Source organism: Mustelus asterias, chromosome 2 (genome assembly GCF_964213995.1).
Source record: "Mustelus asterias chromosome 2, sMusAst1.hap1.1, whole genome shotgun sequence".
Classification (NCBI taxonomy): domain Eukaryota; kingdom Metazoa; phylum Chordata; class Chondrichthyes; order Carcharhiniformes; family Triakidae; genus Mustelus; species Mustelus asterias.
In genome coordinates this window covers 7,813,674-7,825,668 of record NC_135802.1, presented here as the reverse complement: position 1 = coordinate 7,825,668, position 11,995 = coordinate 7,813,674, and the positions used below count along the sequence as shown (strand labels likewise).

The 11,995-nt window shown below is 48.0% G+C and overlaps 1 protein-coding gene across 3 annotated transcripts in view; it reads left to right on the top strand.

Annotated features, from left to right (window-relative positions):
• The first annotated feature begins 8,951 nt into the window (after positions 1-8,951).
• LOC144504900 (protein lifeguard 1-like) overlaps positions 8,952-11,995 on the top strand; it is a 63,021-nt gene continuing 59,977 nt past the window's right edge. For 2 of the 3 annotated variants that reach the window (XR_013499714.1, XR_013499711.1), the window contains exon 1: positions 8,955-9,091. The gene's annotated coding sequence lies outside the window, so the exon portion shown is untranslated. Of the gene's footprint in view, positions 9,092-11,995 lie in introns of all 3 variants that reach the window. The other variant, XM_078230652.1, reaches the window with a different exon arrangement.

Below are 11,995 nucleotides of genomic sequence, written 5' to 3'. Positions count from 1 at the left end.
CAGGCTGACCACTCTCTGGGTGAAGAAATGTCTCCTCATCTCTGTCCTAAACGATCTCCCCCGAATCCTCAGACTGTGACCCATGGTTCTGGACTCCCCCACCATCGGAAACATCCTTCTTGCAGCTACCTTGTCTGGTCCTGTTAGAACTTTATAGGTTTCTTTGAGATCCCCCCTCATTCTTCTGAACTCCAGCGAACACAATCCTAACCTAGTCAATCTCCACTCATACATGGTCCTGCCATCCCCGGAATCAGCCTGGTAAACCTTCACTGCACTCCCTCGAGAGCAAGAACATCCTCCCTCAGAAAAGGAGACCAAATCTGCACACACCTGCAATATTCCAGGTGTGGCCTCACCAAGGCCTTGTATAATTGCAACAAGACCCTGCTCCTGTACTTGAATCCTCTCGCAATGAAGGCCAACATGCCATTGTGACTAATAAATAAACTTTAACTTTAAGATGATGTGGAGATGCCGGCGTTGGACTGGGATAAGCACAGTAAGAAGTCTCACAACACCAGGTTAAACTCCAAAAGATTTAACAAAGAACAAAGAACAAAGAAAATTACAGCACAGGAACAGGCCCTTCGGCCCTCCAAGCCTGCACCGACCATGCTGCCCAACTTAGCTAAAACCCCCTACCCTTCCGGGGACCATATCCCTCTATTCCCATTCTATTCATGTATTTGTCCTGACGCCCCTTAAAACTCACTATCGTATCTGCTTCCACTACCTCCTGGCTATCCACTCTGTCCATGCCCCTCATAATCTTGTAGACTTCTATCAGGTAACCTCCGTGGTTCCAGTGAGAACAAACCATGTTTCTCCAACCTCTCCTCACAGCTAATGCCCTCCATACCAGGCAACATCCCGGTAAATCTTTTCTGTACTCTCTCCAAAGCCTCCACATCCTTCTGGTAGGGTGGTGACTAGAATTGAACACTATATTCCAAGTGCAGCCTAACTAAGGTTCTATAAAGCTGCAACATGACTTGCCAATTTTTAAACTCAATGCCCCGGCCGATGAAGGCAAGCATGCCGTATGCCTTCTTGACTACCTTCTCCACCTGCGTTGCCACTTTCAGTGACCTGTGTACCTGTAGACCCAGATCACTCTGCCTATCAATACTCTTAAGGGTTCTGCCATTTACTGTATATTTCCTATCTGTGTAAACCTTCCAAAATGCATTACTTCACATTTCTCCACAGATCTCTGAAGGTTGCCACTCAAGTGGATAGAGCTGTGAAGAAGGCTGTAGTGTGTTAGCTTTTATTAACAGGGGGTTGGAGTTTAAGAGCCGTGGGGTTATGCTGCAACTGTACAGGACATTGGTGAGACCACATTTGGAATATTGTGTGCAGTTCTGGTCACCTCACTATAAGAAGGATGTGGAAGTGCTGGAAAGAGTGCAAAGGAGATTTACCAGGATGCTGCCTGGTTTGGAGGGTAGGTCTTATGAGGAAAGGTTGAGGGAGCTAGGGCTGTTCTCTGGAGCGGAGGAGGTTGAGGGGAGACTTAATAGAGGTTTATAAAATGATGAAGGGGATAGATAGAGTGAATGTTCAAAGATTATTTCCTCGGGTGGATGGAGCTATTACAAGGGGGCATAACTATAGGGTTCATGGTGGGAGATATAGGAAGGGTGTCCGAGGTAGGTTCTTTACTCCGTGTTAGGGAGCTGGAACTACAGCTCGAGGATCTTAGGCTGATGAGGGAGAATGAGGAGGTGATAGACAAGAGCTATCATCAGGTGGTCACACCAGGGCCACGGGAAGAGGCCAAGTGGGTGACGGCCAGGAAGGGTAAGGCTAGGGTGGTTGAGAGCACCCCGGTGGATTTGCCCCTGCACAACAAGTACTCCTGCTTGAGTACTGCTGGGGGGGACAGCCCGCCTGGGGGAAGCAGCAGTGGCCGTGTCTCCGCAGTGGAGTCCAGCCCTGTAACTCAGAGGGCTAAGGAAAAGAGGAGGAAGGCGGTATTAATCGGGGACTCGATGGTGAAGGGGACAGACAGGCGTTTCTGCGGAGGTAGGCGGGATTCTCGCATGGTGGTCTGCCTCCCTGGGGCCGGGATCCAGGATGTCGCTAGTCGCGTCCCGGAAATCCTGAGGTGGGAGGGAGAGGAGCCTGAGGTAGCGGTACATATTGGTACCGCTGATGTGGGTAGGAAGGGAGAAGGGGTCATGAAAAGGGAGTACAGGGAATTAGGGAGACAGCTGAGAAAGAGGAAAGCAAAGGTAGTAATCTCAGGATTACTGCCTGTGCCACGGGAAGGTGAGGGCAGGAATGGAGTGAGGTGGAGGATGAATGTGTGGCTGAGGGACTGGTGCAGGGGGCAGGGATTCAGGTTCCTGGACCATTGGGACCTCTTTAGGGGCAGGGGTGATCTGTATACAAAAAACGGGTGGAACTTGAATCACACGGGGACCAATATCCTGGCCGGTAGGTTGGCTAAGGCTACTGGGGAGAATTTAAACTAGATAGGTTGGGGGGAGGGGAGCTAGAAGAGTTGACTAGGATCAAGGAACTAATTGATGGGGGGTAAGGGGAATTACAAAATTAATGGTAGAGGAGAGGGTGCAAGTGAATGAAGGCGGTAATTTAGATAAGGGAGTAGAGGGAGACGGTGTTCGCGACTCATCAAAGCGGGTTCAGATAAAAGCTGGAATAAGGACACTTTGCCTGAATGCACGAAGCATTCGGAACAAGGTGAATGAGTTGATGGTGCAAATCAGCACAAGTGGGTACGATCTAGTGGCCATTACAGAAACGTGGCTGAAAGGTGACCAGGACTGGGAGATGAATATCCAGGGGTATCAGGCGTTTAGGAAGAATAGACAGGAAGGAAAAGGTGGTGGGGTCGCGCTATTAATAAGAGATAATATCAGGGTAGTACTGAGGGATGACATAGGCTCTGAGGAACAAAACGTGGAATCGTTATGGGTAGAGATGAGGAATAGTAGAGGGAGAAAGACACTAGTAGGTGTGGTATATAGGCCCCCGAATAATAATGTTGAGGTAGGGAGGGCTATAAACAAGCAGATAAGGGATGCGTGTAAAAACGGAACGGCAATAATCATGGGGGACTTCAACATGCACATTGACTGGCAGACTCAAGTCGGTAAGGGTGGAATGGAGGAAGAGTTCTTAGAATGCTGTCGGGATAGTTTCCTTGAACAGCATGTTACGGAACCGACGAGGGAACGAGCTATTTTGGATCTGGTATTGTGTAACGAGGTAGGTAGAATTAAGGATCTTATTGTGAAGGACCCTCTTGGGTCTAGTGACCACAATATGGTCGAATTTCTGATTCAGATGGAAGAGGAGAAAGTTTGGTCTCAAACCAGTGTCCTCTGTTTGAACAGAGGGAAATATGATAGGATGAGGGATGAATTGGCTAAGGTAGACTGGGAGAGCAGGCTGGCAGGTAGGATAGCTGAGGAACAGTGGAGGATTTTTAAGGAGATCCTTTTCAGTTCTCAGCAAAAATATATTCCAGCAAAAAACAAGGATTGTAAGAAAAGGGAGAACCAGCCGTGGATAACGAAGGAAATAAAGGAGAGTATTAAAATAAAAACAGCTGCGTACAGAGTGGCCAAAAATAGTGGAGAAACAAGTGATTGGGAAAAATTTAAGAAACAACAAAGAGAGACTAAGAAAGCGATAAAGAAAGGAAGGATAGACTATGAAGCTAGGCTAGCAATTAATATAAAAAATGATAGTAAAAGTTTTTATAAATATATAAAAAGGAATAGAGTGGCTAGAGTGAATGTTGGACCCTTGGAGGACGAGAGGGGGAAGTTAATAGTGGGAAATGAGGATATGGCTGAGTCTTTAAATAAGTTTTTTGTGTCGGTCTTCACGGTGGAGGACACAAATAGTTTGCCAAATATTAACGATAGAGGGTTGGCAGCAGGAGAAATACTTAATACGATTAATGTTACCAGAGAGGCAGTGCTGGGTAGACTAATGGGACTGAAGGTGGACAAGTCCCCGGGTCTGGATGGAATGCATCCCAGGGTATTGAAAGAAATGTCAGATGTAATAGTGGATGCGTTAGTGATTATTTATCAAAACTCGTTGCATTCTGGGGTAGTGCCGGTTGATTGGAAAACGGCTAATGTTACGCCGCTGTTTAAAAAAGGAAGGAGACAAAAGGCGGGTAACTATAGGCCGGTCAGCTTAACGTCTGTAGTAGGGAAAATGCTGGAATCCATTATTAAGGAGGAGATAGCAGGGCATCTGGATAGAAATGGTTCGATCAATCAGACGCAGCATGGATTCATGAGGGGAAAGTCGTGCTTGACGAACATGTTGGATTTTTATGAAGATGTGACGAGGGCGGTTGATGGAGGAGAACCGGTGGATGCGGTGTTTTTGGATTTCCAAAAGGCGTTTGATAAGGTGCCCCATAAAAGGCTGCTGAAGAAGATTAGGGCACACGGAGTTGGGGGTAGTGTGTTAAAGTGGATTGGGGACTGGCTATCCGACAGGAAGCAAAGAGTCGGAATAAATGGGTGTTTTTCCGGTTGGAGGAAGGTAACTAGTGGCGTGCCGCAGGGATCGGTACTCGGGCCGCAACTGTTTACCATTTATATAGATGATCTGGAGGAGGGGACGGAGTGTAGGGTAATGAAGTTTGCAGACGACACAAAGATAAGTGGAAAAGTGAATCGTGTGGAGGACGGAGAAGATCTGCAGAGAGATTTGGACAGGCTGAGTGAGTGGGCGAGGATATGGCAAATGGAGTATAACTTTGATAAATGCGAGGTTATACACTTTGGAGGAAATAATAACAAATGGGATTACTATCTCAATGGAAACAAATTAAAACATGCTACCGTGCAAAGGGACCTGGGGGTCCTTGTGCATGAGACGCAAAAGCCCAGTCTGCAGGTACAACAGGTGATCAAGAAGGCAAATGGGATGTTGGCCTATATTGCGAGGGGGATAGAATATAAAAGCAGGGATGTCTTGATGCACCTGTACAGGGCATTGGTGAGGCCGCAGCTGGAATACTGTGTGCAGTATTGGTCCCCTTATATGAGAAAGGATATATTGGCATTGGAGGGAGTGCAGAGAAGGTTCACCAGGTTGATACCGGAGATGAGGGGTTTGGATTATGAGGAGAGGCTGAGGAGATTGGGTTTGTACTCGTTGGAGTTTAGAAGGATGAGGGGGGATCTTATGGAGACTTATAAGATAATGCGGGGGCTGGATAGGGTGGAGGCGGAGAGATTCTTTCCACTTAGTAAGGAAGTTAAAACTAGAGGACACAGCCTCAAAATAAAGGGGGGTCGGTTTAAGACAGAGTTGAGGAGGAACTTCTTCTCCCAGAGGGTGGTGAATCTCTGGAATTCTCTGCCCACTGAGGTGGTGGAGGCTACCTCGCTGAATATGTTTAAAGCGCGGATGGATGGATTCCTGAGCGGTAAGGGAATTAAGGGTTATGGGGATCAGGCGGGTAAGTGGTACTGATCCACGTCAGATCAGCCATGATCTTATTGAATGGCGGGGCAGGCTCGAGGGGCTAGATGGCCTACTCCTGCTCCTATTTCTTATGTTCTTATGAGTGGTTGGGGTGTGGAATGGACTGCCTGCAGTGATAGTGGAGTCAGACACTTTAGGAACATTTAAGCGGTTATTGGATAGGCACATGGAGCACACCAGGATGATAGGGAGTGGGATAGCTTGATCTTGGTTTCAGATAAAGCTCGGCACAACATCGTGGGCCGAAGGGCCTGTTCTGTGCTGTACTGTTCTATGTTCTATTTGTCCGGATTAAACTCCATCTGCCATCTCTCTGCCCAAGCCTCGAACTGATCTGTATCCTGGTACCTGAGAAAAACCAAGCAGCATGCCTTAATGATTATCGACCGGTGGCTCTGACATCCATCATTATGAAGTGCTTCGAAAGGTTAGTCATGGCACAAATCAATTCCAGCCTCCCGGACTACCTGGATCCACTACAGTTTGCCTACCGCCACAACAGGTCCACAGCAGACACCATCTCCCTGGCCCTGCACTCAATCCCGGAACACCTAGATAACAAGGACACCTATGTCAGACTCCTATTTATTGACTACAGCTCAGCCTTCAACACTATTATTCCCACAAAACTCATCTCCAAACTCCGTGGCCTGGGCCTCGGCACCTCCCTCTGCGACTGGATCCTGAACTTCCTAACTCACAGACCGCAATCAGTAAAGATAGGCAACAACACCTCCTCCACGATCATCCTCATCACCTGTGCCCCACAAGGCTGTGTTCTCAGCCCCCTACTATACTCCTTATACACCTATGACTGTGCGGCCAAATTCTCCACAAATTCGATTTTCAAGTTTGCTGACGACACCACCGTAGTGGGTCGGATCTCAAACAATGACAAGACAGAGTACAGGAATGAGATAGAGAATCTGGTGAACTGGTGCGGCAACAATAATCTCTCCCTCAATGTCAGCAAAACGAAGGAGATTGTCATCGACTTCAGGAAGCGTAAAGGAGAACATACCCCTTCTACATCAATGGGAACAAAGTAGAAAGGGTCGAGAGTTTCAAGTTTTTAGGTGTCCAGATCACCAACAACCTGTCCCCCCATACCTACACTCTAGTTAAGAAAGCCCAACAACTTTCTCAGAAGGCTAAGGAAATTTGGCATGTCAGCTACGACTCTCATCAACTTTTACAGATGCACCATAGAAAGCATTCTTTCTGTTTGTATCACAGCTTGGTATGGCTCCTGCTCTGCCCAAGACCGCAAGGAACTACAAAAGGTCGTGAATGTAGCCCAATCCATCACACAAACCAACCTCCCACCCCTTGATTCTGTCTACACTTCCCGCTGCCTCGGCAAAGCAGCCAGCATAATTAAGGACCCCACACACCCCGGACATTCTCTCTTCCACCTTCTTCCGTTGGGAAAAAGATACTAAAGTCTGAGGTCACGTACCAACTGACTCAAGAACAGCTTCTTCCCTGCTGCCATCAGACTTTTGAATGGACCGACCTTGCATTAAGTTGATCTTTCTCTACACCCTAGCTATGACTGTAACACTAACTTCTGCACTCTCTCCTTTCCTTCTCTATGAACGGTATGCCTTGTCTGTACAGCGCGCAAGAAACAATACTTTTCACTGTATACTAATGCATGTGACAATAATAAATCAAATCAAAATATCCTGCTGTATCCTCTGATGGTCCTCATCGCTATCTGCAAATCCACCAACCTTTGTGTCGTCCGCAATCTTACTAATCAAACCAGTTACATTTTCCTCCAAATCATTTATATATATTACAAACAGCAAAGGTCCCAGCACTGATCCCTGAGGAACACCACTTGTCACAGCCCTCCATTCAGAAACATACCCTTCCACTGTTACCCTCTGTCTTCTTTGACCGAGCCAGTTCTGTATCCACCTTGCCAGCTCACCTCTGATCCCATGCGACTTCACCTTCTGCACCAGTCTGCCATGAGGGACCTTGTCAAAGGCCTTACTGAAGCCCATGTAGACAACATCCACTGCCCTACCCTCATCAATCATCTTCGTCACTTCCTCGAAAAACTCGATCAAGTTAGTGAGACACTACCTCCTCTTCACAAAACCATGTTGCCTCTCACTAATATGTCCATTTATTTTCAAGTGGAAGTAAATCCTGTCTTGAAGAATCCTCTCCAATAATTTCCCTACCACTTATGCAAGGCTCACCGGCCTATAATTACCTGGATTATTCTTGCTACCCTTCTTAAACAAGGGAACAACATTGGCTATTCTCCAATCCTCTGGGACCTCCCCTGTAAGAAGTCTCACAACACCAGATTAAAGTCCAACAGGTTTATTTTGTAGCACAAGCCACAAGTTTTCGGAGCACTACCCCTTCATCAGGTGAGTGGGAGTTGGGTTCACAAACAGGACATATATAGACACAAACTCAATTTACAAGATAATGGTTGGAATGCGAGTCTTTACAGGTAATCAAGTCTTAAAGGTACAGACAATGTGAGTGGAGAGAGGGTTAAGCACAGGTTAGAGATTTTGCAAGCCCAGGCAAGTCTTGGGGGTTACAGATAGTGTGATATAAACCCAAGCTCCCGGTTGAGGCCATCCTCATGTGTGCGGAACTTGGCTATCAGTTTCTGCTCAGCGATTCTGTGTTATTGTGTGTCGTGAAGGCCGCCTTGGAGAACGCTTACCCGAAGATCAGAGGCTGAATGCCCATGACTGCTGAAGTGCTCCCCAACAGGAAGAGAACGCTCCTGCCTGGGAGTGTTCCTGACTCGCATTCCAACCATTATCTTGTAAATTGAGTTTGTGTCTTTATATGCACTGTTTGTGAACATAACTCCCACTCACCTGATGAAGGGACAGTGCTCCAAAAGCTTGTGGTTTGTGCTACCAAATAAACCTGTTGTACTTTAACCTGGTGTTGTGAGACTTCTTACTGTGCCCACCCCAGTCCAACACCGGCATCTCCACATCATGACCTCCCCTATAGCCAGTGAAGATACAAAGATTTCTCTCAAGGCCCCAGGAATTTCCTCCCTTGCCTCTCTCAGTATTCTGGGGTATATCCCATCAGGCCCTGGGGACTTGTCTATCTTGATGTTTCTCAAAAACCCCAATACCTCCTCCTTTTTGATCTATTGATTAATTTGGAATCGCTCGTCAGGTGATCAAGATGAATGGTGGAGCAGACTGGAAGGGCTGAATGGCCTATCCCTGCTTTTCTCCCATTGGCAATTCCTGCCCCCTTCCCCCAGTGCTCCCTGCTGCCCCCTGGTGGCTGGGATGGTGGCTCACTGACGCTCAGTTCCTCCCTCTCCCCTCCCCGCAGTGACCCTCTGCTGCCCCCTGGTGGCTGGGATGGTGACTGACGCTCAGTTCCTCCTTCTCCCCTCCCCGCAGTGGCTCTCTGCCCCCCCCTTGTGTCTGGGATGGTGACTCACTGACGCTCAGCACGTGACGGGTGGGGGTTTGAAGCCGGGATTGAGGAGAGGGGGAGAGAGACAGCGGTTGGGAAGCGGAGAGCGGCAGCACAACAACAACAACTGAGCGGCGTCGTCGGCAGCAGCAGCGGGCCCAGAGCGGCGGTGAGTGAACGGCCCGGACACGAGAGAACCAAACCTTATTTCACCTGTCCGGGGGGGATTATATATTTAAATCTGAAATCGCTATTCGATGGAGAATTGGTTGGAAAAAATATATAAATAAATAATTAAATCAGACCAAAGGGATGAGGATGGCGGGGGAGTCAAAATGTCGGAAAATACCGACCGTGGCGGTGGAAAAAGATCCAGATAATATTCAATCACTTAAATTGCAGTTTTAAAAATTAATTTGTTTTATTTTATGAGGAATTGCTGTGGTAATTTCTTGGTGCGTCAGAGGCGGTGAGGATGGGGATTAGGGGGAGGTGTTGGTAATTCCCCACCTGCGGCTGGCTGACCGGCTCCAGCTCAGGGCGCTGTGGGTTTTCTAATCTATATATTGGGATTGTGAGGATGGCGAGCTCCACACTCACCCACACACAGCTCCTGCTGCTTCCCCCTGGGGAGTGGAGTGTCCTGCCGGCGCCATCACTGTGTCTGGGCAGCTGCTGCTTGGCCAGGCTTCACCTTCCCACTGCCCCACCACCTTCCCACCTGCCCCTCCACCTTCCCACCTGCCCCTCCACCTTCCCACTGCCCCACCACCTTCCCACTGCCCCACCACCTTCCCACTGCCCCACCACCTTCCCACTGCCCCACCACCTTCCCACTGCCCCACCACCTTCCCACTGCCCCTCCACCTTCCCACTGCCCCTCCACCTTCCCACTGCCCCTCCACCTTCCCACTGCCCCTCCACCTTCCCACTGCCCCTCCACCTTCCCACTGCCCCTCCACCTTCCCACTGCCCCTCCACCTTCCCACTGCCCCTCCACCTTCCCACTGCCCCTCCACCTTCCCACTGCCCCTCCACCTTCCCACTGCCCCTCCACCTTCCCACTGCCCCTCCACCTTCCCACTGCCCCATCACCTTCCCACTGCCCCTCCACCTTCCCACTGCCCCTCCACCTTCCCACTGCCCCTCCACCTTCCCACTGCCCCTCCACCTTCCCACTGCCCTCCTCAAACTCTACCTTAGGCAGCTGGGCTAATCTGTGGACATTTTGCTGCCCACACAAGTAGGCATTTAATGAGTATCTGCATTGTGGAGTCTTCTATCTCCCCCCCTCCCCTCCCCTTGTAGTAAAGACACAAGTTATTTTCTTTTACCATTTTCCCCCTGTGTTAAAATTGACTTTCAATTTCCCATCGTCTGCAGTCTTGTGGTTTAATTGGATTTCTTCTTTTAGATTGCACATTAACATTTATATTCAGCTCTTGCTGGATGCCAGGCTCTCATTGAGTGAAAATGTTGCAGTCTGACATTTTTTTAGTCCGATTGCTGACTAATCACTTATCTGCGACTGCCATTTAAAATTCAAAGCACTTGCTTTCGGTATGTTCTCATGTCTTGTATATGCCAGTACTGACCTTCCTCTGGAGGTGGGTTGGGGAGGGGGGGTTGTGGAGAGGTGTCTGTTGCCAAGATGAGAGGCCAAACAATCCGGGGGGTGAATACGTTTGCGTACGTGGAATGGTATTATTGGAGGCCTAGGACCAGAAAAAGCGCAGAACAAATGCTTCTGTTAAAGGATGCATTTAATATTTAAAAACCTTGTGTGTGATACACAATACTGATTTATTAATGTAGTCACTTTTAAGTTGCGCAACTGTCTGTCCGAGATGGTTTCTTAAGTGTGTAAGCAGCTGCCTCACAGCGCCTCACAGATAATGTGATGCATTTACAGATAGTTTTGCAGATTGCCACTTTGATTCATTGCCTGACTGGTGGATAACTGGAACCTTTCAAATATCAATTTCAACAATATACTGTCAGATCTGCTGAGATTTTCCAGCATTTTCTGTTTTTGTTTCCGATTCCAGCATCCGCAGTAATTTGCTTTTATTATACTAAACCCAATCTGTTGTCTAGTTCATGGGCAGAAATTGTGGGGTGTTGACTTTTCCCAGTCATAATGTAGCTCACGATTCCACTTGTGGCTTCAATTATTGCTTGTTATCCATATTACTCCCTTGAATTTTATCAATTTTTTTGTATGTATGTGAACGAGGCATTACTTAGTATTATTAACAGCCTCTGAAATAATTCTTGTGGAGCTACTAGATTTAGAATCCGAGTACTCGTGTAAAGAAGCACGTATACTCATTTGTAATTTTTGAATGGAGCATTCTCAGGCATATCATAGAATCCCTACAGTGCAGAAGGAGGCCATTCGGCCCATCGAGCCTGCACTGACAATCCCACCCAAGCCCTGTCCCCTTAACCCCATGCGTTTATTTTGCTAGTCCCCCGACACTAAGGGGCAATTTAGCATGGCCAATTCCTAACCTGCACATCTTTGGACTGTGGGAGGAAACTGGAGCACCCGGTGGAAACCCACACAGACACAGGGAGAACATGCAAACTCCACACAGACAGTGACCCGAGGCTGGAATTGAACCTGGGTCCCTGGCGCTGTGAGGCAGCAGTGCTAACCACTATGCCACTGTGCTGCCCTATTGAGTTTAAATAATATGCTTTTATTGAAGTCTGTAGCTCAACTGGTATCTCTAAACTCATCCCTTTGCTTCCCAAATCCATGCCTGTCTTTCCCACAACTCTATTTTGATAAACCTCATCAGATTTTCACCAAAGCACCAAAATGGTTCTTGCTAAACTGCAGGTGACATCTCTTATGTGTGAGAATGATAAACTATTGCACCCCCCCTCTCTCTCCTCTCTCTCTCTCTCCCCCCCCCCAATGATTCTATCCTTGGCCCTCCTATTTCTCTTTCATATGCTGCCCATTAGTGACAGTCTCCAAAACAACCTGTCAGTTTTCATGTACAACCCTGCCTCCCCATCACTTCCTTGACTCTATGGCATCTGTTGACTCGTGGTTTTGCTT